General features: G+C 41.6%; 1 protein-coding gene across 7 annotated transcripts in view; it reads left to right on the top strand.

Moving 5' to 3' along the window:
• Positions 1–23,466, top strand: part of NCKAP5 (NCK associated protein 5) — a 960,379-nt gene that overhangs the window by 80,769 nt on the left and 856,144 nt on the right. For 2 of the 7 annotated variants that reach the window (XM_025430096.3, XM_049097390.1), the window contains exon 1: positions 10,512–10,795. The exons of 3 other annotated variants lie outside the window; for them this stretch is intronic. The gene's annotated coding sequence lies outside the window, so the exon portion shown is untranslated. Of the gene's footprint in view, positions 1–10,510; positions 10,796–23,466 lie in introns of those variants that run through there. 2 more of the 7 variants (XM_049097388.1, XM_049097385.1) reach the window with 2 other exon arrangements.

Below are 23,466 nucleotides of genomic sequence, written 5' to 3'. Positions count from 1 at the left end.
AGGTAGACAATTAGGATACCTGCAGAAGGGAAGGGAAAAATGTGGACTGGACACATGGAGAGGGTGAACCATAATGCAGATGCCATCGAGCCTCAGCTACCCCTACAGACCAGCTGTCAAATGCATATGGCCCATGGAATGTTCTGAATCAACTCAGAATTACCTGGTCTTTACATTCTTATATGGATCAGAAACTGAATCTGGGCCACTTGGGGAAGGATAGGCCCTGAGGTAAGGCAAATCTTGAACGAGTTGGCAGCTGGTGATCCCCTGCTGCTTGAGAAGGCATCTGGGCAACACAAGCCCGCGTCCTCCACAGCTTGAGTTCCGGACTGAAAGACAAGGCCATCTCACGAAGACACACAGCAGCATCTGTTTGAAAAGACTTCACAACTTGGACAAATGTCTTTTACTGGGATGGGTGGGGGAAGAAAAGGAGGTTGCCCAAGGGTAAAGGATGATGCTGAGGGCAGGAAGCGTGGCCAGGAAGATGGAAACACAAGACCAGAGCAGAGGTTTATGTTGCTGTAGGAAGTGGGACTCAATAGGAAAGAGAGGAAGCCATGCAGAATCTTTACATGGGAGGAGCTGATGGAAGCAAATTTGGAGTGTTAGATGATTTGTATAGAAACACAGTGTTCCTGCTTTGACTTTTTTTTTTATATAGACTTCAGGAAATTACTAAGAGAAATTGGATGAGTTTAGGGTAATCAACCCTCTCTGTTTGCCCAGACCAAACATCCTGGGTTTCCAGGGATGCTTGACTTTCATTGCTAAACTTGGGTTCTGTGTGGGTTGAACAAAGCCTTGTCCCAAGGCACCTCATGGACTAAAAATCGAAGCCATGAACAGTGAATGGGTAGAGAGTTGGGAAACCATGAGCAGATATTTTTCCATCTAGTTAGCAGTGACATTATTGATGATTCCTGCAGTGCTTCGCATGTACTTGGCAGCTAATAAATATAGATCAAAAGGAAAAGGAACATGAGGACAATGAATTAAAAGAGAATTTTTTTAGAACAAACTGCTGAGGATAGGGAAAGAATGGAAAGAGTGTAAAACAGGCAATAAATTGAAGATACAATCCAGAGCTAAATGCCATAATGCCCCTGAATATTTACAGTGCCATATTGGTTAGGCCAGGCCCCAAGTCAGTATCTACAGTCCAGACAAGGACCCTTTTGTACCCATGTGCATTGCTGAACAATCCGGGGAGCCTTCTCTTTATATGTGCCCTCACCTCAGTGATTCTGGAATATCCTTTCCTCCCTTTCTCCCTTCCTTCCCTCTCACTAGAAGTGTAGTATGTGTTTCAAAGTTAATAAGAAGCCCACTTCCACCCAAAACTGACATCCCACATACCCAGCACTCCCCTCTCCCAGAGTGAATGAATCTCTCTGGGGGACTGGACATAATTTAGTGCTGGTATGGAAGTTTGGTGTGGGGGCCAGGGAGTGGGCCCCCTATTTTGGGGAGTGCTTTTCTAAGGCTTGCTTAATACAAATCCAAGGCCAAAAAGTCTTGGTGGAAATTAATCTTGTCTCTACATTGAAATGAGAGCAAGAACTGCTTTTTTTTTATGTCCAAAATATGGAATGTGTTATAAGAAAGGCCCTGAAGAGCTGATATGTTTCACTAATGGTGACCTTTGGAGTTTCTAACCTCACGTTAAACACAGTTCACACTCAGTCAACAATACCATTAAGGAGCTCGGCTCCCTACTAATGACTAAATTCTTTGTATCCAAGAGGTTGGTGCATCATGCTCAATTCACTGCACATTATTGTCAGGTTACCTTAACTTTCCTATGTCTATAATAAAATCTCTCACCACCTCTCACCCTTAGACTAATGGTCCCTACACTTTCAGTTTATTTTCCTCAAAACAGGGGTAAAAATATTTTTCTATGTATTTTTGTATTATGCCTCCCAGTCAGCAGACATCCGCAAAATAGTCTATGAGTATTTGTAGCTGTTTGGATTCCAAAATATGCACAGAGCCTGCAATACAGGAGGTATCTAATGAGGGTTTGTTTTGTAAACTGTGAAGTTCCATATAATGTTTGGTGAGCGACTCAGTCAATGAATTAGCAAATTCAATGATAAATTAAAAAGATAATGATTTAAGAGATGTATTGGTATAGTCCTCAAGGTCACATGACATTTGTTTGACAAAAATACATTATTTTCTCTGGATTGCCCATAAGTTTTTCACCACTGTTAAGTGATACTGATTGCATCTGGGAGGAGCAGGCAGGTCTGATAAGCCGCATCTGCCATGTGGATTGGAAGAGGGGTAGCTGAAGAGGGAGAAGAGAGAAGGAAAAGAAAAGAAACAGCCAAGTTTCCTCATCTGAGGCACTGATGCCTTGCCTCCCTGCTTCCCTGGCATCCATTCAAGTCTGTGACTGGCTTTCCATGTTGGATCAAATCTACCTGCTTGCCCTTACTTCGTTGGCCCCATGCCTAGCACCATGCTAACTATGAAGTTTAAGAATATGGTCTCTGAATCAGGATGACAGCAACTGTGATTGGAGGTGAGGGGCCTACCAAAAGCAAATGTGAACGCATAAGTCCTTGCTGTGTATAATTAAGTGCTAAGCTATAGCAACGGAAGGTCTGGATTAAAAGAGCTCAGAGAGCAGGGGTCAAGGAGGGGTAGAGTGGACAGGGAAAGAAGAGTGTAGTTTAGTTCAGTTTGTCCAGCCATGCCTATAAGTATGTGTCCCTCCTCCGGTCTTTCTGGCAGGTGGGAGTAGGAGATGGCTGGCAGGATGGGCTGTCCGACGTCATGGATACCACTCTAAAACCATTTTATGTAACCAAATTCAATGCAGGATTTTATTTCAAAAGTATCCTATTGCTAGATTAACATTCTAAAGGTTCCTTATTATAGTAACTATACTACTCTTCCTATATAAACAAGGGATTTATCGTTTTTATATTTATTCAGAAGGTACATATGGGCCGTATCATAAGTGTTTCTAGCCTAACAGTAGCCTCTTGTGAACTTGACTGATAGGACTCACAGAACTGTGATCAGTCAAAACAATAAATGATAACTAATAAAAAGAATGAGTATTTTTCTCTGTTATTAGAAAGGCTATTATTTAAAATAATCTCCCCGCCAGTAGATTTTTAGGTTTAACAATAGATTATTGCAGCTGAAAAAGGCTTTAATCTGTCTTCAAACAATTCCCCTGGATTTATTTAAGGTATAAAGCTTAAGACAACAGTGACAATAGAGCTGAGGGGCTCTATTATCTGCACAGTTAGGTCTTGCAGGCTCACTCATTCCTCAGGGGAATTATGGACGCTCCTAGTACTCTGTGGACAAAGGACAAAGGACCATGTCTTGACACCAGAGTGAGCTTTGCCTGGGAATGTGAGGAAACAACAGGGGCTTCCTCTCCAAAGAGATGCTCTAACCGTGCATTATCCCTGCTTGCATGGTGACCACTTGCTCTCTCTGTTGGTCTAGGGCAAGAGGGCAAGGCTTGCCCTGGAATGAAAAAGCTCATCTGGGGCAAAGCATCCTTTTGAGCCTTGGCCCACATTTCCACAGGTGTTCTTTACATCTGAGTGAGCAGCTCTCCCTCTGTCTCACCCTCCATTTCCAGGGCTGTTTGGTTGGAGGTAGGCCTTCTAAAGGACCCGTGAGGAATACTTGCCACAAAAATAAGGGGTTTCTGGAGCCTAAAATATCAGGCCATCAGAGAAAAGAACTCATATTGTGTGTGTGTGTGTGTGTGTGTGTGTGTGTGTGCATGCTTACAAAAGTGAGGAGAAGAAAAGGCACACCCCTCTTCCAGCCCATCCCTCACCAGGCCCCTGCCCTGTCTCCCCTCCAGCATCCCAGCTTTTGTCTTTTTAGCTTAAGAAGATTTGTCAGCATAAATGGAGGAATGCGGGGTGAGGGGGGGGTGCTGGGGGCTCTGGAGTTGGCCCAGGGCTCCCTGGCCATTTGGGCAAAAGCAGGCAGAGGTTCTAAAGCCCGTGAGTCCAGCATCTGGGGACCCATTCCTGCTTCCTCCCTTGGGCCCCCTATCCTGTTAGCAACCTTTCCTCTTTGCATCCCAGGGCAGGTGTCTGGGGCCAGTATGAGGAGGGGGGAGGGGACCATTCAGTGTTTTAGGAACCCTGAGAAGCCACTGTCCTGCCATCCAGGGCAGGCTTTATTAAAGGCACCAATCGCATAATAATCCAGGTTTCACACATCTCGGAGAGTAAGAGCCTGTCTCACCCTCTTCCTTCCCTTACTTCCATCAGTGATTTTAATGGCCTCTCTGTATCTGGTGAAAACTGAACTCCGGGTCTTTTTATTTAGACAATCCCCACAGGCTTTCTCAGTTAGTGGACAGCCGTGTCCCTTGAGGCCTCCTTCAGGCTCTGGTTTCAGGAGGACTCCATTCTCAGGTTAAAAGGAATGCAACTTGCATCTTGTAGTTTAATGAATTTGCATAAATCTCTGAGGTAGCATTGTTGGACTCGGCGTGCAAACTGGACTTGAATGCTGTACATCAGACTGGTGCAAGACCCGAGTCAGGGGGGGGAATATGGCTCCCCTCCCCCTCCCCCTTTCCCACCTCCTCCTGCCCAGCCCTTTTTATTTGGGGCAAGCAAAGTAGTTAAAAATGTCAAACTCACAGTATGCACTGTCAACAACACAATGAGGAGGCTGAAATAAAATCCTCCAACGTCATGGTGATACTTTATCCTTACATGGGGCCTTTCATCAAGAGTCTTCTCATGCCTGAGAAACATTAACCCCCGCTCTTCCTCTAGGGCTGGACCTGGAGCCTGAGCTGGGTGGGAAAGCAAATGTATGGCGGGAATAGCACCCCATTTCCAGGACAGATTTTCATGGTAGGTCAAATTTTACATCTTTCCCCTTCACCTCCTTCCTCAACAGATGTTTGCTGTATCAGCCCCACTCCAGAGATCCCTGGTGCCCCAATAATGTCCACAACCCAGTAAACTACATGTGAGTTGAGGGTACCAGCAAGCGACCCCCCTCCCATTCCTCCCAAGGAGGAAAAAAGCATTTGGAAGTTTGAAACTTGATATGTCATGAAATGCATCAAAGCAGTTGTTATGAGAGTAATCTGAACTTCGTTGGACTTCACACTTGATGGTTTACTCTTGTTTTTATTTGATTTATGTACGGAGACTACTGTAACATCTGCAGCGATTAAAGCCTGAAAATGTTTTTATCTGACTATGTGTTTGGAACCATTAGTGTGGCACCTGTTTTATCTCTTCCAAGTTGCATTTTGTGTACCAATTTTGTGTCAGATGTGATCCATGTAGATAACAGTTAACGGAATTTGCTTGTTGGTCACGGTGCTCTTTCCCGGGGAAAGTGGACAAAGCTACTGTGTCCTTATCAATGTCTGGTTGTAGACAAGAAGGTCTTATATTCATTTCTCTTGTTATAATCAGTGTTTCTTAAGATATGGTCTGAGGACCACATGCATGAGAATGTTTGGGCCACTTCTCAAACGTGCTGATTCTCAGGGCCCCTAAAGACTCACTCTAACAAACCAGGCTGGTTTGAACACAGAGGTGTTCCTATGTTATTCCTTCTAAATTCTCTTCTGCTTCCTATTTTTGATCATATTAACTTTTACGGAGTGGACCGGCTGACAACAGGTTCTCTTTCACACATTGGCAGAACCATTAGCTCCGCAAGAAAAAACAGATACTGGAGCAAAGGATTATGAGTTACTGAAGGCTCTGTACAAAAGTAAGAAGGAAACACACTTAAATGCCTGCTCTTCGATATTTTTTCCTCACAATTGGATCTTGCCTGTCTCCAAGAGCATGAAGAATTTACTCCACTAGTGATGCTCTGGGCCTAAGTCCTGTGAGAATGATTCCTATCATTGGTCTTTGTACTTGCCTTTTTTTTTTAAATGGAGTTAGAAGTACAAGTCTTTATTCATGAGAGACATACAGAGAGAGAGGCAGAGGCAGAGACATAGGCAGGGGGAGAAGCAGGCTCCCTGTGGGGAGCCTGATGTGGGGCTTGATACCGGGACTCCGGGATGACACCCTGAGCCGAAGGCAGATGCTCAACCACTGAGCCACCCAGGCATCCCTGCACCTGCTTTGAGGCCTACACCATATCTCCTCTAAGAGCTAAGCAGAGTGACTGTGTTATGGGAAGAAGCAGAAGTCACACTACTTTGATATTGAAGTCTGAAAGCCTATTGAGTGTCTATTGTCATGTATCACATATAGGAATCAGAATAGAGTGCTTTATTTTTTATTTATTTATTTTTAAAAAGATTTTATTTATTCATGAAAGACACGGGGGCGGGGGGCAGAGACACAGGCAGAGGGAGAAGCAGGCTCCATGCAGGGAGCCCGATGTGGGACTCAATCCCAGGTCTCCAGGATCATGCCCTGGGCCAAAGGCAGGCACTAAACCACCAAGCCACCCAGGAATCGCCAGAATGGAGTGCTTTAATGATGGCTACATGCTTCTAATTCCAATTGTCATTATTCATATTGGTTTATGAAACCTCTTTTTAGGATTTGTAACTCTCAGAGGGATCTAGGCCACCCCAGGACCCTGGAAGGTCAGATAGACCTGAGTTGAAATGGTGGATCTACTTCTTATTATTTGTGTGGCTGTAGTCAAAGTTATGTAAGTAACATATCTCTGTGGGTCTCAGTTTCCTTAGTTGTAAAAGGGGAGTGATAATAATAGTACATAACTCACTGGGTTTTTTTAAAGGCAAATTAGATTATGCATTTAATAAGGCAAATAGTACACATAAACGCTTAATAAATGGCAGTAGTTATATTTGCTTCTGGGGATAAGAGACAGAGAGAGGGGGAATCAGATACTGCAGATACAAAAACTGTACCTGTGATGATAGTCTTGGTAGGTCCCCCAATAATACACGACCATCACCAGCAGGCACCTCTAAGGGACCTCTTGGCTGTGTTTCACAGCTTGCAGATCTGATTACCATCTCAGACTATGGGGATTTTCCAGAAAACACTCAACCATGAAGAATACAGTACAAGACTTTTGAAAATGGAGCAGATAAATGGACATTCGTATGCCTCCTATAACACCACCTGGCAGTCCTCCATGAGTTAGGGCAGGTCTCGTAGGAGAGAGGGGATTGCCTGAATGAAGCTGAAAGGGGAGGTGAGCTAAGCATCGTAACAGGTGAGGTAATTTGGGCAGCAGCGTTAATGATCACCTGGTAGAGGTGGGAAAAACAGTCCCCCCCCCCAACATCTTACCCTTATTTAATTTTATACTAAGTTGTAAGTCAAGTTAAATATTTGCCTTTAACTTTCCCTTAAGAAAGTGTGATCTTATCATACCCAAGGGGCTCCTAATGTGCATTTAAATAGAATCTGGCCTCAGTTTCCTGTAATGTGTGCATCATAGCAAAATAAAAACATGTGGGAAATATGGCCTGTGCTTTCCTTTCCTTGAAATTATTACAGACATAAGATACCTTCTCACTAGGAAGTTAGACAAGACTCCAGAATGTTTTCTCTAGAGGAACGGAAATAGTGCTTTGAAAAAACCTCTTACCTTGTTGGAAATTTTCAGTTGTTCTTGCTTTTGGACTTTTTCCCCCTAAAGAAAAATATCGTGTCTAATACATGGCTTATGCCTATGGGTTTCCATTATAGAGGTCTTACAGGCCGTGTGGGGAGGAGACAGATCTGGGCATTGTGCCATCACCCCAGACTCCTGAATTTCAAAGCCTGGAGTCCTTAACAGAGCTCTGAAGACTCTTTACGGATTAGACTTTTCTAACCTTCCTCTGGAGAGTTTCTTAATGTTAGACCAGCCATGACAAGGAGCTGGGCAAACCTGTGCCCTTACAAGCTTTCTGACTTTTCCTCCTGTGCTTGCTAGCAATCAGCAAACAGAACCAGAGCGGTTCATACTTGTCTTACCTGAAAATTCCATTTGTCAAACAGCAATTGCACAACAGAAAGGTCAGCACTTTATGTTCTGAACACTTGACTTTAATCACTGTTTAAGGTGGACAAAGTCTAAGAGGTTTTCAAACCATTTCTCCAACGTAATGGAAAGGGGGATTGATCATCTGATCAGGAATGAAAATCCAGTGTCTGGTACTGGATCTTCTTTATCCCATCCCATCCCCTTGTACTGCTGTATCCTCCTAGAAACTCCAAAAAGATATGTTCAATCGATTTATCTTTAGTGAGCACCTACTATATGCTAGACATTTGCTAAAAAAAATAGCTAGTCTCTTCTCATGATTTATTTGGAAAATCATATAGTCATTCATATGCTATGATCTATACTGCAATTTGCTTTATTCATTCAACAAGCAACTACTTTCCATATCAGTATATGCACAGTTACCTCAGGTTTTTCACCCCTTCTAGGTTTTCTGTACTCTGCATGTACCATAATTTCTATAACTTAACTTTTCTCATACTGATGGATATTGAAGTTATCTCTGCTTTCTTTATTGGTTTACAAATAATTCTGCAAAGAACATTTCTGGGCTTACATCCTTAAACTCTTTTGTGAACTTATTGATGGGATCACTCTGGAAAAGTGGAATAGCTGGCTCTAAGGATTTGTATCTAGAAAACCTTAAGGTATTTCTAATTTGCTTTCCATAAATATTGTGTTGGTTTAAACCCATAGGAGATATGCACTGTCTTTGCATAATTCCTATATGAAAGTGGGGTATTTGGGGGCCTATCAAACTAATAATCTACCACTGCTCTTTGAGAAAATAATTTTTGGATATGCAGTGAGCATCCACTGTGGGCAAGCCGAGAGATGTGAGGTCATTGTTTTCTAAGGGCCAGGAGAGTGTTTAATCTAAATATACACCCCATGCCATGGAATCCGCCAACCTTATCCCTGCCTCCTTTCTTAGTGCCCTCCCCCCATTTCTGTTTAAGATTGACTATGGCAGGCGATTTGGTGTAAACAAATAACACAACACAATGGTTGCCCTCAAAGACCTGTCAAACTGGGTTGGGGAGACAGAACACAGATGGCTACAAAACAAGCTAAAAATACAAGGCAGTATATAAAAAGCTGCAAATAAATATAAATAGTCAGCATCATTATAGCAGTTCAGAGGAAGGAAGGAGAACAGTAGTCTACAGCGTTGAGCTTCATGAGAGAGACTTGGTGGAGGACTTGTGGATTTCCCTAGGTGGGGGTGGGGTGGGTGGGGAGAGAACTATAAAAAACCTTCAGAAGCAGTTGACAGAAGGAGAGATTCCAGGAGAGAGTGGAAAACAGGCAGGAAAGTGCCCATTTTTGTCTTGCTGGTTGGAAGTGGGCTGAGGCTTATAGTACTGCGTTGAAAATATTATAGATACTTGGCAAAGATTATTATTATTTTTTGGCACAATTGGGATGGTGCAAGTAGTTCATTAAAATGTTGAGAATCTGGTGAAATAAGGTGAAGGGGATTAAGAGTACACTTGATGAACGCTGAGTAAGATATGAAAGTGTTGAAGCAATTTGTTGTACAGCTGAAACTAATATAACACTGTATGTTAACTACATTGGAATTAAAATAAAATTTAAAAAATTTTTTTTGAGAATCTAAAGAAAGCTTCCAGCACTCTCCTTAGAAAAAAAATCCACCTAGGGCAGCCCAGGTGTCTCAGCGGTTTAGCACTGTCTTCAGCCCAGGGCCTGATCCTGCAGTCCCGGGTTTGAGTCCCACGTCAGGGTCCCTGCATGGAGCTTGCTTCTCCCTCTGCCTGTGTCTCTGCCTCTCTCTCTCTCTCTTTCTCTCTGTGTGTGTCTCTCATGCATAAATAAATAAAATCTTAAAAAAAAATCCACCTATTTGCACATATACATAAAATTTTGCCTGCGTTTCACGGAACACTTTCTTCTACTCCAAGATAAAAAACTTGAGCCACTCACACCCCCGCAATGGGGTGCCTGAGTGGCTCAGTGTTTGAGCATCTCCCTTTGGCTCAGGTCATGATTCTGGGGTCTTGGGATCAAGTCCTGCATAGGGCTCCCGACAGAGAGCCTTCTTCTCCCTCTCTCTCCATCTCTCATGAATAAATAAATAAAAATCTTAAAAAAAAAAATCAAGAGTTGCACCCTAAGACAATCCACTTAGGAAAGACATTAGGCAGGCTTGTAGATCACAGGAAAGTTGTTAGGCCACAGAAGACATAATTAATATTCACTTTTGAGAATCCTCAAACTCTAAAGGAGACTGGAAACAGGTGGGTAAACTGCTCCAGGAGGCCGGGCTGGCATTGCAAACTTTTCCCTCCACGTCTTCAGTTTATGCAGCGTCAGTTCTGTGTCTTTTTTTCCGGAGAAAGGCTCTGACCTGAGAAAAACCAGGTTCTTGAAAATTTGAATCAATGGGATTATTTACGCATGTATAACTGGAATCCGCTCCGAGATGCTGATTTTGCTGCAGAAAAGATACTCTTGCTCCCCACCCCCTCCTTTCTTTTTGACAGTCAGTTAATAAAGACTCAACAATAAGCAGCTGCCAGTGATGTCATTTGGGACTTTGTCCACGGAGCTTGTATTTACAAGCTCGGAGCAACCACGGAGCTGAAGCCCAGGGAGCAAGTCTCCGCAAACTTGCTCCGAATTTGCTGCAGGACTTTGCGGCTGCTTTGGATGTTCAGGAAAACCCAGCGTGTTCTCTTAGCACAGCCTTTTAATGCTTCAAAAATAAACAGAGGATAAACTCGGGAGGAAATTTTTAGCTGGAGAGAGCCGTGCCTGTGTCTGTCCCCAGGACTGTGATATGTGTTGACTGAAGACCTAACTACAAGTAAGGCTTTTTTAATTTAAATTTTAATTTTTTTACTTTACACTCTTGTAACAATTTTTCTTATTTATACAGCTTGTTTTCCTTTTAAAGTGAGATGGTGATGTTTAGGTGTTTCTACAGGCTCTCTGGGCTGCCACAACAAGTATGCGTCTGTTCCTTGTAATTATAGTGCGTTGAATTGCGGGTGGTAGGTGCAGAGGACTCCTCGTCTGGGAACAGGCACCGGGTGTAGATAACACAGAATTTCTAGTCCTCTTTTGCCTCTGCTGGGAGGTTGGATTTTTTTTTTTTTTTCAGTTGAAAAGCAACCAACCATACAAAAAACTATTAGGTTGACCTAGGAATTTTAATAGAAAACTATAGACTAATTTTTAATTGCTGTGCTGGAAGGGGAAACGCATTTTTTGGGTTTCGTCTCTGATCCTTTCTGTGGTTTATAGATTTCTAATATGCTCATGTTGTTTACAGTGTCTTTCTTGTTCCCTCCTGCCTACACCCTTTCCCCAAACACACACACATACACACCCAGGCTCATTCATTCTTGGGGAATTTGAAAGTATAGAAAAATGTTTTGAAATTGAAACTGTTCCGATCTGGATATTTTCCCACTGAGTTTCTGGAGAAATGTTCACTGTTCTGACTTGTCTTCTGAGTGAGGAACTTGAATTAGTGTACTACTGAAAAAGTCAAATTTTGACACTCCGGTTTGGATTCAAGATCCATACTTCTCTCTGACTTTCCCTCTGACTCTTTAAAACTGCCCAGATATTCTTGGGGGAATCGGAAGAGTGGGCTGCTCGTGCCTCCAGCCTGGATGTAGGCCCCCTCTTTATTACAGTAGCACGGGGCCACCTGGAAGTTCTGCTTTAGGGACGTGTGCGTTTGGCTGTCTGCTGTGTGCTTTGGGCTGCTGGGTTTGCTCTTCAGCGCCTTGCAGTCACTGGCAAATCACAGCTGATTCCTGCCATCTAGAACTGACAGCCCTGCTGCATGGATTGGCAAGAAGTGGCTCTTAGCCTGTTAGCTCCTGTACGCGAACTCTGTGACTCACTCCTGGAGACTCAGCTTTTTCAATTCAGCTGCTCTGTCACTAGCCCAGAAGAGCAGGACAGCCTTCACTACTTTCTGTCTGGTTTCAGAGCATTCTGAGAAGCCAGTGCCAGAACGGTCCTAAATATTCCACCCTTTTCCGTGGATTTCTGGGGTGGGCGACCTCCTGCTTGTTTGTCAGCCCCTGATTTTTTTCCATCAAAGCGCACCCTGCTTGGGTATGGCTCATGTTTTGAAAGTCAGTGCTTTTGGTGACCTTTCATTTAAAATAAGGGATCTGCTACTAAAACAGCTATCACACTACTAGAGCTCATCCTTTTGCAGAAGAAAACCTGAGGCACAAGGAAAGGAAATGATTTGCCCAGAGTCACCTGGAAAGATGGTGGCAGAGCTACAACTAGAAACTCAGTTTCTTGTACTCATCCTGGCTTGCCTTCCACATTTCGATTCCTAAAGATTATAGAAGACTTTGGACCCATGTGTGGTTGCTGGGTCTTATTATAGGAACAGGGCTGTGTGAAGGTGTAGATAAAGTGGTCTGGCCCTGCTCTTGTTTTGTCTTTGGCCCTAAGTATGCTTTTAAATGTCTCTGTTCCTCATTCTTTTTGCTAGGGAGCCAAAGAGATCTCTGATTATTTTGCGGTTGATGGCCAAAAGGCGAAGGGGGGTGATTCTCACAGTTGAAAGTAATGAAGGCATTTGGCGTCATGTACAGGTCACAAGATGTCAGGTGGGTCCCAGCCCTGACATTCTGTGCTTCTGCTTTACTTTCAAGTCTTAGACTTTTTTAAAATTATTTTTTATTGACCACATTTTGCTTTTCTTCCTCCTCTTTGGAGCCCCCCTTGCCGGTAGAACGTTCTCTTCACTTTCTCACTGATTCCTCCTCCCTGTTCCTTCTCTCTCTGTGGCCTGGATCTCACATCCCAACATTCAGTTTGATCTCACTCACACCCTGCATTGCTTTTCTCTCTGGAGCCTCCCTTGCTTCTGATACCCCTGCCTATCAGATCCTTCCGTGAACTCTTGGAGTTGTAGTGATGATTTCCTTCTTTGGTCCTTCATGATATCTTGTGTTACCTTTTGCTGTGAGATCTGGGGCCCTTTGCCAGATAAATCTCTCTTTCCACTGAAAACAAGGGCTATGTTTTAATACTTCCTATATCATAGCACCAGAGTCTTGTTCAATTTATTTTTATTTTTTTAAAGATTTTATTTATATATTCATGAGAGACGGGGGGGGTGGGGGGTGGGAGAGACCTAGGCAGAGGGAGAAGTAGGCTCCATGAAGGGAGCCCAATGTGGGACTCGATTTCAGGACTCCAGGATCATGCCCTGGGCCAAAGGCAAATGCTCAACCACTGAGCCACTCAGGTGTCCCTCATTCAATTTATAATAAATAAATGAATATGTGAATATGTTAAACTTAAGTATCCCTTTTCCTTCATCAAACACCCAGGCCTCTGCACTTGGTTGACAAAATCAATACGTAACTGTGCTGGGTGGCTTTACATTCTTCAAGGCCAGACTCCCGAGCATGCAAACAGGGCTCTTCCTGAAGTGGTATCTGCCAACCTACTCTGGCTCACTCTTCTCCATTCCTCTGCACATACATCCATATTTCTCCTGGAGCTTCCTGGCCTGACAGCTCATCTGAACCTTCCACTGAAGGTCCAGGGGCAGCACCCCATAGTGATGGAGGACTTGGTATCTGGAACTGGACTGCCCAGGCTCACATGCTGCTTCTACCACATTCTGGCTTTACGATCTTGGTTAATTCACTGAACTTTTCCATTTGAATTTCATATCTTTAAGATGTGGCTAATAAGAGTGACTACTTCATGAAGACATGGGGGTGGGTTAAATAAATTAATATAGTGAAAACAGCACAATGCCAGGCACATATTAAGTACTAATGAGTATTAGCTATTGTCATTATTTACCTTGCAGATGCTCATGTCCCACTCCAGACTTCATGAATCAGCATCTCCAAGGTAGGGTTCAGATCCAGACATTGTTAAAAAGTTCCTCAGATGATTTGCATGGAAATAACTGGCTTAGCTACCCACACTGCTTTCTGTTACCTGAACATGCTGGGCTTGTATGTTCTTTCACACCCCTACACCTTTATGGGGTTTTGCCCCGGGCACTTCTCCATCCACCCAATTTATTCTCCAGGGCCTTGCCAATTTGTAATCCCATGCATAGCTCAGCACCTGGCACAGAGTGAGTTTCTAATAAATAATGAATAAAAGTGTATGAATGCATGCTTAATGGGAACTGTAAGAGAAGATTTAACTGTTTTCTTCCCCCTAATCACTATTGAGTCATTACAGGATACCAGGCACATTTCTAAGCTCTTTGCACATGCTGTCTCATTATGACCACTATACACATTTTCCAAGCAAGGGTACTGAGTTTTAGAAAGATGAGGTAATGGGTGAAAGTCACATGAGCAGTAAGAGACAAGATCAGGATTTGAACCCCAAGCCCACAGTCTTAACTTTTCATTGCACTGTTTTATGGATATGAAAAGTTTTTTTTTTTTTTTTTTCCTCATGAGCTTTGCTAATGGGGTAACTTTGATTTTTCTTGTCTTCTGGATTGATTGTATTGGAAGATTCACAACAAATCAACAAATCAGATGAACACTTCTGGTGTCAACTGGTGATTCACATTTTCTAGTTTTTCAGAAATGTCTAAAGCACAAGCCCAGTCTTTTGGTATTAGTTTTTCTTTTAATCTCAGATATGAATCCTCTTGCAGGCTAGCCCAAGATTGTGTTCTTGATATGGGTGTTGGTAGACTGAATTCAGCTTGGTCAAGAGTGTAATCCAGGTGATTCAAGTTAAAAAAGAAAATGGAAGTGATGGTTGGCCAATTGGTTGGTACCTAAGAAGTTTACCAATTGAAGTGGTAGTATTTTGTGATTGTGGATGTAAATAGCCGGAATGGTTGAACACTGGCCAACTCCTAGACTAGAACCAGCTAAACATCAGGTCTCTTATAGCCTTGTTTTTCTCTAACTCTCTAATTCTACAAAGTTTAATGCCTTTGGAACTTAGGATTCCCAGTTGTGTTTTCTTACAGATGAAATAATAAATCTCTCAGATGCATAGAACATTACCCACAACATTTACTATGCCCCAATACATACTTGTCTAATGGAGTGTGTCGTGTTGGTTTGGAAGCCTCAATTACACAAGGTACTTCCCAGTGGTTACATAAATTAATCTTGGTATTTTCAGGGCAAGAAATCAGATCTCTCTTTCTTAGAAATAAACTTTCTGGATTAGTGATTCCTTTGATAGAATTTGGATAGACTATAGGAAACCAATGGACTGAGTTCAAGAGGAAAGTCGCAAACCCAACATTGTAGAATATAAACTCAGTCAATAATATGGCAGATACATATCATGGTGTTGAAAGAAAAGCTATTAGTTCTGAAATGTGGGAACAAATGTTCTTCTGTCAAGATGCATGTCTGATAAACTGCTCTATGAAGGGTACTTGCTTCATTGGGCAAATTAAACCTGATTCAGGTCAGCCCAAAAGGTATGTCTCAAATGGTTCCATTGTCAGTGGTAATGTGTTATTAGAAAAGTTTTAAAAATCAGCGGCATCTGGGTGGCTCAGTCAGTTAAGCATCTGCCTTTGACTCAGGTCATGATCTCAAGCTTGGAGTCAAATCCTGCGTCAGGCCCCTTGCTCAGTGGGGAGCCTGCTTCTCCTCCCTCTGCTACTCCTCCTGCTTGTTCGTGCTCTCTCTCTCTCTGTCAAATAAATGAATAAAATCTTTAAAAGATATTTTTTTTAAAAATCAAAGCAATACATGATTATCTTAAAAAGCCAAATAATACTAAAATATTTATGTAAATATGTAATTGCATATAGCATATATAAATATGTACATATATAGTGCTATGTATATGTTTACATTGCATGTGTATATAAAGATCTATATATCTTGCAGTCCCCCAGCCTTCTTCCCCTCTCCATTCCTGTTCCTCAGAGAATTTTTCTACTAAAAGTAGCTGTTTTTTATGTAATGTTTCTAAATAATGCTTTGCATCTATTTATAATAGAAAATTGAAAAAAAATTGATTTACATCCTCTTACTATAGACAGTATATATTTTTTGTATCTCCCACATCTCTCTTCTCCAGTGGAATTCTATCACAATTGTAGATTAACTGTGTCTTTAGTGCTCATTTTTAGTGTTCATTGTTGAGTCAAATAATTTATTATAACATTTCTTTTCTGTTAAAAATATTTTTTATAAGGTTCTTGATTGCCTCATTTAAATTATTTATTTAATTTTCTGGAATCTATAATTAAATTTTTCCATTTGTCCCACCAGCCCCTTGACAAATGCGTCAAAGGTGACCTACTTTTAAAACATTCTTCTTATGTACATAGTTAAGTTCTGAGGTCATCATATACGAATTTTTTTTTTTTTTGGTCAGTTATCAAGCAAAGGAACTTAGTTATCAGTGGTGCCTTATCAGAAGCAATTGAAAGAGTCTGCATCCAACATTTTTAAAAAATTCTACTTATAGTCAACTACTCACACTTGAGTAAATGGAAATGATCTGGTTCATTGTAGTTGGTAAATAACATTCATAATTTGGTTTTACGGCTCCACAAATATTCAGTAATTTTAATGTGATAAATATCCTTTGTTTCTGTGCACTATTAACATCTGGAATAGCTTCATCAGAAGAAAGCAAATGATACCTCATGTAAGTTATGAATAGTCAATGAATGGTCCATTCAAAATGACCTTTATATCTTTCCTATTTTCTTCTCACTCATCCTTTCAGCCCAGATTTGTGTAATCCGTAATGTGTGATACTATCATTGGGAGTAGTTAAAATACTTTAAACTGTTTGAAAGAGCCTGTGTTTTTGGAGATTGCCAGTAGAGGGCCTTATTAAACTGAAAAAAACATGTCACATACCAGTTGCAACAGTTACCTCGTTGAAGGCATTTATTTATTTATTTATTTTGAACACCTGATCAAGAGCAGTAAAATTACCAAAGTCATTTTTTTCAAGTGCATTGTAATTCTTTCTATCTGGAGAAATAAGAAGTCTTAACATTTCATTTTAATTGTTTTCTTAGGGGGAAATTGTAGAATTCAGATAAATTATTAATAGCCCATCAATCAAACCAGGACTCTGGATGCCAAAGCATACAATCTATACATGACATTTCTTTTGGAGTTGGAGCACTGGTCTCTGAGCCTTCCGGGATCTAGTATCAGATGTTGAATATGGGAGAAACAAATGATGATTCTCTTATCCTAGGAATTATTTATACTTGCTTCCTACATTTGAGTGAGCCCCATTTCTCAATAAAACTGGGTTTTCTGTTTTCTGCACATGGACCAGAATTTTCTCACTCTGTGATAAGCCCTTGATTTATACACAGGGAAGGAGAATCAAGAGAATATGTGAGAGCGGGAGAGCCTCGTTACGTTCCCTATCACTTTTATTTTCCATGGAGGGAAGCATAGCTGTAGGGAAATAAGCTGACTTTTCTAAAGTCATTCAGTGGATTAGGGCAGGGCTCTTCCCTTCATACTCACTGGCTGTTTTCAGCTCCTCCCACCAACTGAAATCTTTCTCAGAAAGCTCCTTTCTCCCTACCATCCACGTTGGGGCAGCTCCTGCTCCACCAAATGGCCCCACAGGAAGTCTTTTCTTACTTGTTATACACTCTGATAGCCTCAGGTACTTGTTTCCATAGCATTTGTCACTAGTGTAATTAAATGTATGATCAACATTCGATTAAGAACACCTTCCCGTCTAAGCTATAAGTTCCATGAAGGCAAAGTCTTATCTACCCTGTTTAATATTGTAAACTTAGCACCCAGAACACTGGCTGGCAAATGGTAGGTACCCAACAAATTTGGGGGGAATGGATGGATATAAACAAGTTTTCTGATTTTGATTTAATGCTTTGGCCTCTCCATTTTTATACTTATGAACACATTCCTTTTTATACTCCATCTAGGACATTCAGATCTCATGGCATTCAAATGCCTGTGGACTCAAGGCACAAAGGCATGGCATTATTTATTTTTTTTTACCTAATTTAATTTTTTTTTAATTTTAATCATTTTTAAAAGATTTTTATTTGAAAGAGTAAGAGAGAGAGAGAGGGAGGGAGAGGGAGAACAAGCAGGAGAGAGGGGCAGAGGGGGAGGGAGAGAGAGAAGCAGATACCCCACTGACCAGGGGAGCTTGATGCTAGGATAGATCACAGGATCCGGAGATAGTGACCTGAGCCAAAGGCAGACACTTAACCTACTGAGCCACCCAGGTGCCCCCTTTTAACCTAACTTTCAATGATGAGTGCCTGTTTATTTCTAGTCATGTAAATTTCAGTATTCATGGCATTTATCAGATGGGAGCTCTAAAGTCATGAGAATAAATGAAGAAGAGAAGAGACAAGGATTTCTCTTCTCTTATTGATGAGGACAGTGATTAGAAAGAGGATAATGTCTTAAACTGAGTAATGTACCCTTTTATGTTTCCCAGGTTGGGCTGGAGATGCTCTGATACCTTTTTCCTGAAAGACTGCATCACATATTAGGAAGATCAGGACCTTTGGAGTCAGTTAACAGAGTAACAGAAACAAATAGACACAGCTCAGGCCTATGTGGCATTTACCCTTGGGTATTCCTGGACTTCAGTTTCTGTTTTGATCTTTATTGATGTGGGGTGTGTTATTTAACTTCACTGAACACAGTTTCCTTGTCCATAAAATGTAGTAATAGCAATAATATATTCACCTAATATTTATGAACTACTTTCAATATGTCAGGTCCTGTTGTACTTTCTACTAATGCTGTCTCATCTAATCCTCGAGATAGCCCTCTGAGATAGTATTCCTCTGACTCCTATTTTCTAAATGAGAAAACCAACGTACTGAGAGGTCAGTTTGTTCCAGATTGCCCAGTAAGACTTTGACCTGGATATTTTGATTCTATTACAGCCTTATAGGATCATTGTGAGGATTAAATGAGATGAGGTACCTAGAGTGCCAGCAAAAAAATAGACTCACAGTACATAGTGACCAATATCACCATTATTGGCTTCTCATTGTTGATGACATTATGGGCCCTTGTAAGTAGGTGATTGCTAGAAGGAGATGGGAGGGCTGATGACAACACTATGCATCCAGGTCATAGCGACTTGTTGTGTAATCCCAACACCAAATGTCAAGAGCCTCACCTGCCCAGCATTTTGTCACATACCAGTATTTGCAGCTCCAAACAACTACCAAGAAGACTGTCCACTCCCAAACCCCTCCTGGCCATGAATGCATTTATTATGTTCTCACCATATGGACATATTTTTCTTTTTTTTTTTTTTTTTTTTTTTTGTTTATGATAGTCACAGAGAGAGAGAGAGAGAGGCAGAGACATAGGCAGAGGGAGAAGCAGGCTCCATGCACTGGGAGCCCGATGTGGGATTCGATCCGGGTCTCCAGGATCGCGCCCTGGGCCAAAGGCAGGCGCTAAACCTCTGCGCCACACAGGGATCCCTGGACATATTTTTCATTGCGCAACACATTGCATCTGTTTACGTGATGCCCCAGCTTTATTAGCTCTGAGTTTTGTTTAGCAAAAGTGCCAGATCCTGTGGTCTTTTGTACGTGTAAAACTGCTTATTTGAAGTATAGTGGAACAAGGTTATGGAGTAGGATGGGGATATAAGGAGTGTCTAGCTCCTTTTGATGAGGCCTTTCTTAGATACACTTTTTTTTGCATTCCTGGGAACCAACTTCCCTAGCTCTTCCTGCCCCCATCTCCTCCCCATCTCTGTCACCCTTACCCCACCTTACTTCTCCATCCCTATTTCTCTCAATCTTACCCCTCTCTCCATCTCTCCTTCTATTTTCTTTTTTTTTCTTTTCTTTTTTCTTTTTTATTTTTTTTGCCATTCTCCTTCATCTTCATTTCTCTCTCCTTCTCATGCTCCCCAGAAAGGAGAGCCGAGGGGAAGTGAAGATGGTGGGAGTTTCTTAGCAGACTGGAAGATAAAGAAGGGAGTCAGTTCAGTCTTCCCACTTCTTCATAAACTTCAGAACCCCTAGGGCCTCTTTATAATACCGATCCTATTAAAGAACACATCCAAAATCCAAGCCCAAGAGACAAACCAAAGAGGCAGCAGCATGGTGCGGTGGAATGTAACTTGGAAGGAGAATTGAACAACCCTGCCTTTAAACCACCATAAGCCAGCTGTAGGATCATGTGGCCCCACCTGCAAAGTGAAGGCAGAGATCAGATAGTCTCAAGCCCATATCTGGACCTGTGATCCCGTTATTCCTTAACACACAATGACCACAGTCTGACTCACCATATAGACAATTATCCAAAGCACTGAGGAGCAGAGCCCCTCCCCCCAGGACAGTGGGCACAGGTCTGGGCTGCGTGTGTGGGGGCTCTTGCAGTGTTTGTGATCCCCAGAAGTCCCATTCTCCCAAAGTGCTGAAGTGATTCGTCACTGCACAATGCTGTGTGTCCTCACAACAGATGTTAAAGGATCACCCTTGAAAGGGTGTTTCCCCAAAGCATTTAATTATAACCTCCACAGAAGATTAACAGATGTTATAATTGTCTTTACTCTTTGATTAAATAGTTTCTGCATGAGTGGCTTTCTTAGATTTTCCTTCTCTGTTTTGTGTGATCCTTATAAAGAGCAGACATGTGTCTTCAATTTTTTAGAGAGAGTCCTTCAACGGGCTTGGGAAGAGTTTTCCCAGATTCATAATTTCATACTTTCCTATTTATATCTACCTATCTATTTCTATTTAGAAAACCTGGGACAGGGTGGGCTGTACTTGTATAAACTGAATCATTGGTTACAAAGGCAGCTGGTGATAGTGAATATGAATATGGTCAAGAAGCTGGCCTCTCTCTTTATCGTTTGTCCATGGAGGTTACTGATGCCCGTAAATATTCTCTGGGAAGAACTGCAAAGTGGAAGAGAAAAATTCAGCAAACCTTGTGCATGCCAGGTGCCAAGTGTGCAAATGAGTGTGTGAGCAGAGAGAAAAACAGCATTCATGATATGAAATTCTGTAGATTTTTTACAGTATTTGCTCTGGAAAGATAAGTTATCAGTCAGGAGCCTTATCAACGTCGAAAGCATTATTTTCATGCCATGGTGTAGGACTCTGAATTCTTTCTTTCCATTAGAGATGTGGTTTGTGTGCTCTTACTTATTTATCTTACCTTCTATTTAGCCCATCAGGAAGGACAATGCCACTAACTAACCTCACATGAATAAGAATGGTTCTTTCTCATCTTCTCATTGTCCATATTAGTATTTCTTCCTTGAGAAAAGAATATTATATGAAAGGGGTGCAGACATTAGGTCAATTTATGGTGATGAAAACAAAAGGAACGGACGTAAGGAATACTGAATCAGTGCTGCGGAGGGGTCAGCTTGCTAACAATCTCCACCTCTCCATATGGAAACATCTGAAAAGGGCTCATAAATCAGGGCAAAGGTCAGTCCTTAGATCAACTTGAAGGAAAAGAGAAAAATAGAATTTGGCTTCACTGGATGAATTAGTATTAAGACTTAAAAAAGGGAAGAAAATACTTGGATTGTTTAATCAAATAGGTCCCAAGTAAATTTCATCTCTTTTATCTGCAATTGCTAAGGACGAGGAGGGAGGAAGAGTATTTTTTAAGTATGCAATGGACACTGAATGTATGTGCTACTAGGGAATCAAAAGGGAAAGTACCTCTCTTTATGGGGTTCACAACATGTTGGAGGAGGAGGTAGTCTCACATGGGACATTTAAAGAACACTACAAACCAGTCAATGTGATTAAATGCCAAAGGAGTGAGCAGATCTTTGCCAAATTCAGAGGTTTTATAAGTAGATGACTAGGATCTCGAATATTCTAAAACGCGTATCTCTAATAGCTAAGGAAATTTTATTTATTCAGGTCATTTGGAGGAGGTAGAGGATTTTTAAACTTTTTTTAAGGTATAATATACATGTAGTAAATGCACCTAAGTATACAGCTTGCCAAATGGTTACAACCTGAATACGCCTGTATTACCAGCTGTCAGACCAAGAAACAGTAGCATCTCAGAAGCCTTCCTCAAGTTCCCTTTCAGTTACATCCGTAAGGTAATCTGCATGCTGACTTCTGGTAGCATAGATGAATTTTGGCTGTTCTTAAACTTTATATGAATGGAATCACATATTATATATGATATTCCATCATAACAAATTGTATGGTGTAATTCATCCACATTACATATCACATTTCAGGCTCATTGCTGTATAATATTATATTGCATGACTATATTTATATCATAATATGTCTTTTCTGCTGTTGGTGGGCATTTGGATAGTTTCCAGTTTGGGATCATTACCAGGGGTGCTGCTGTGAATATTCTAGGGCATGTCCATTGGTGAACAAATACACACACACATTACTTTCACTACTACTTAAGGATATAAATTAAAGAGAAGCAATTGTAAACTAATATTAAGTAGGACTTTTTGATCATTTGAAAATCCATAGAAGGAATCTGGGACCTTATGAATTGTTCCTTGTCCCTGGAAGTGCTCAGACAATGATGGGACTGTCATCATTGAGGCAGGACTGAGGTGGAGGATTCCAAGGCCTCTTCCATCTACAGGCTTTGTAAATCTAAACTAGTAAGCTCTATGGAAACTGAAAGAGGAAAGGGGTTGGTGTGTACCAAATAGTCAGACTGTGGAAGACAAGACACAAGTAAACAGGAGTGATTTGGTGATGCCGTGCATAAGGGCAGAGGCCACTGGAGGAAGGCAGGCAGCTATGTGGGCCTGAGCAGGAAGTGGTGGAATTGAGTACGGTCATAAAAAGAGATAATATATTCATGGATGGAAGAAAGTGAAGAAGTTTGCATGCCACGGCAGGTGTATTTTAAAATATATCTGTACAGTCAATGTGGGGCTCGAACCTACAACCTGAATCATGCTCTTCTGACTGAGCCAGCCAATCACTCCCTCTGCACATAGTTTAGAGTGTGAGTACCATGTTGGTGGACACAGGTTTACTCTACTGAATGCTTAGAACAAATAATGAGCACCAGAAAGCAAAGTAGAGGCTTTAACCAACCCTGTCAGAGATCAAATGATGCCTATAAGATGTCCTGAGGAATAGCTGTTCCATAGGGAAGTGGCCATGATAAATCCTACTGAGGGTGACAAGAATGAGGCAACATTTCTGTGGGACCCATTGGTTGCTACGTGGTGCTTAAACTTGGATTCCTGCCCCTTCCACACGTTTGATTCATCTGATTTCTAACTTGAGTTTGTTTGCACTTCAGTGTTCTCATTTCCCCTGGAATAGCTCAACAGTGTCTCTTCATGATTAATCTCTCTTATGGGTACCCCAGTCACCAGCCCATGGTACCTGCTATTGACCAAGCACCCCAGTGAACTCTGTTCCTATCATTGCTGATTCCCCTACATTATGGGGACAAGGTGGTGGCAAAGACATCTCCCACTTGACAAAGAATTATTTTGGATCAAATTTCAACCATGTCTTATTTTTTCTACTTTCACACCATATCATTTCATGATTTCTATGTAAAG

The sequence above is a fragment of the Canis lupus genome, chromosome 19 (genome assembly GCF_003254725.2).
Source record: "Canis lupus dingo isolate Sandy chromosome 19, ASM325472v2, whole genome shotgun sequence".
NCBI lineage: Eukaryota > Metazoa > Chordata > Mammalia > Carnivora > Canidae > Canis > Canis lupus.
Note: the sequence above shows the minus strand (reverse complement) of the source record. Positions and strands in the feature narration are given on the sequence as shown.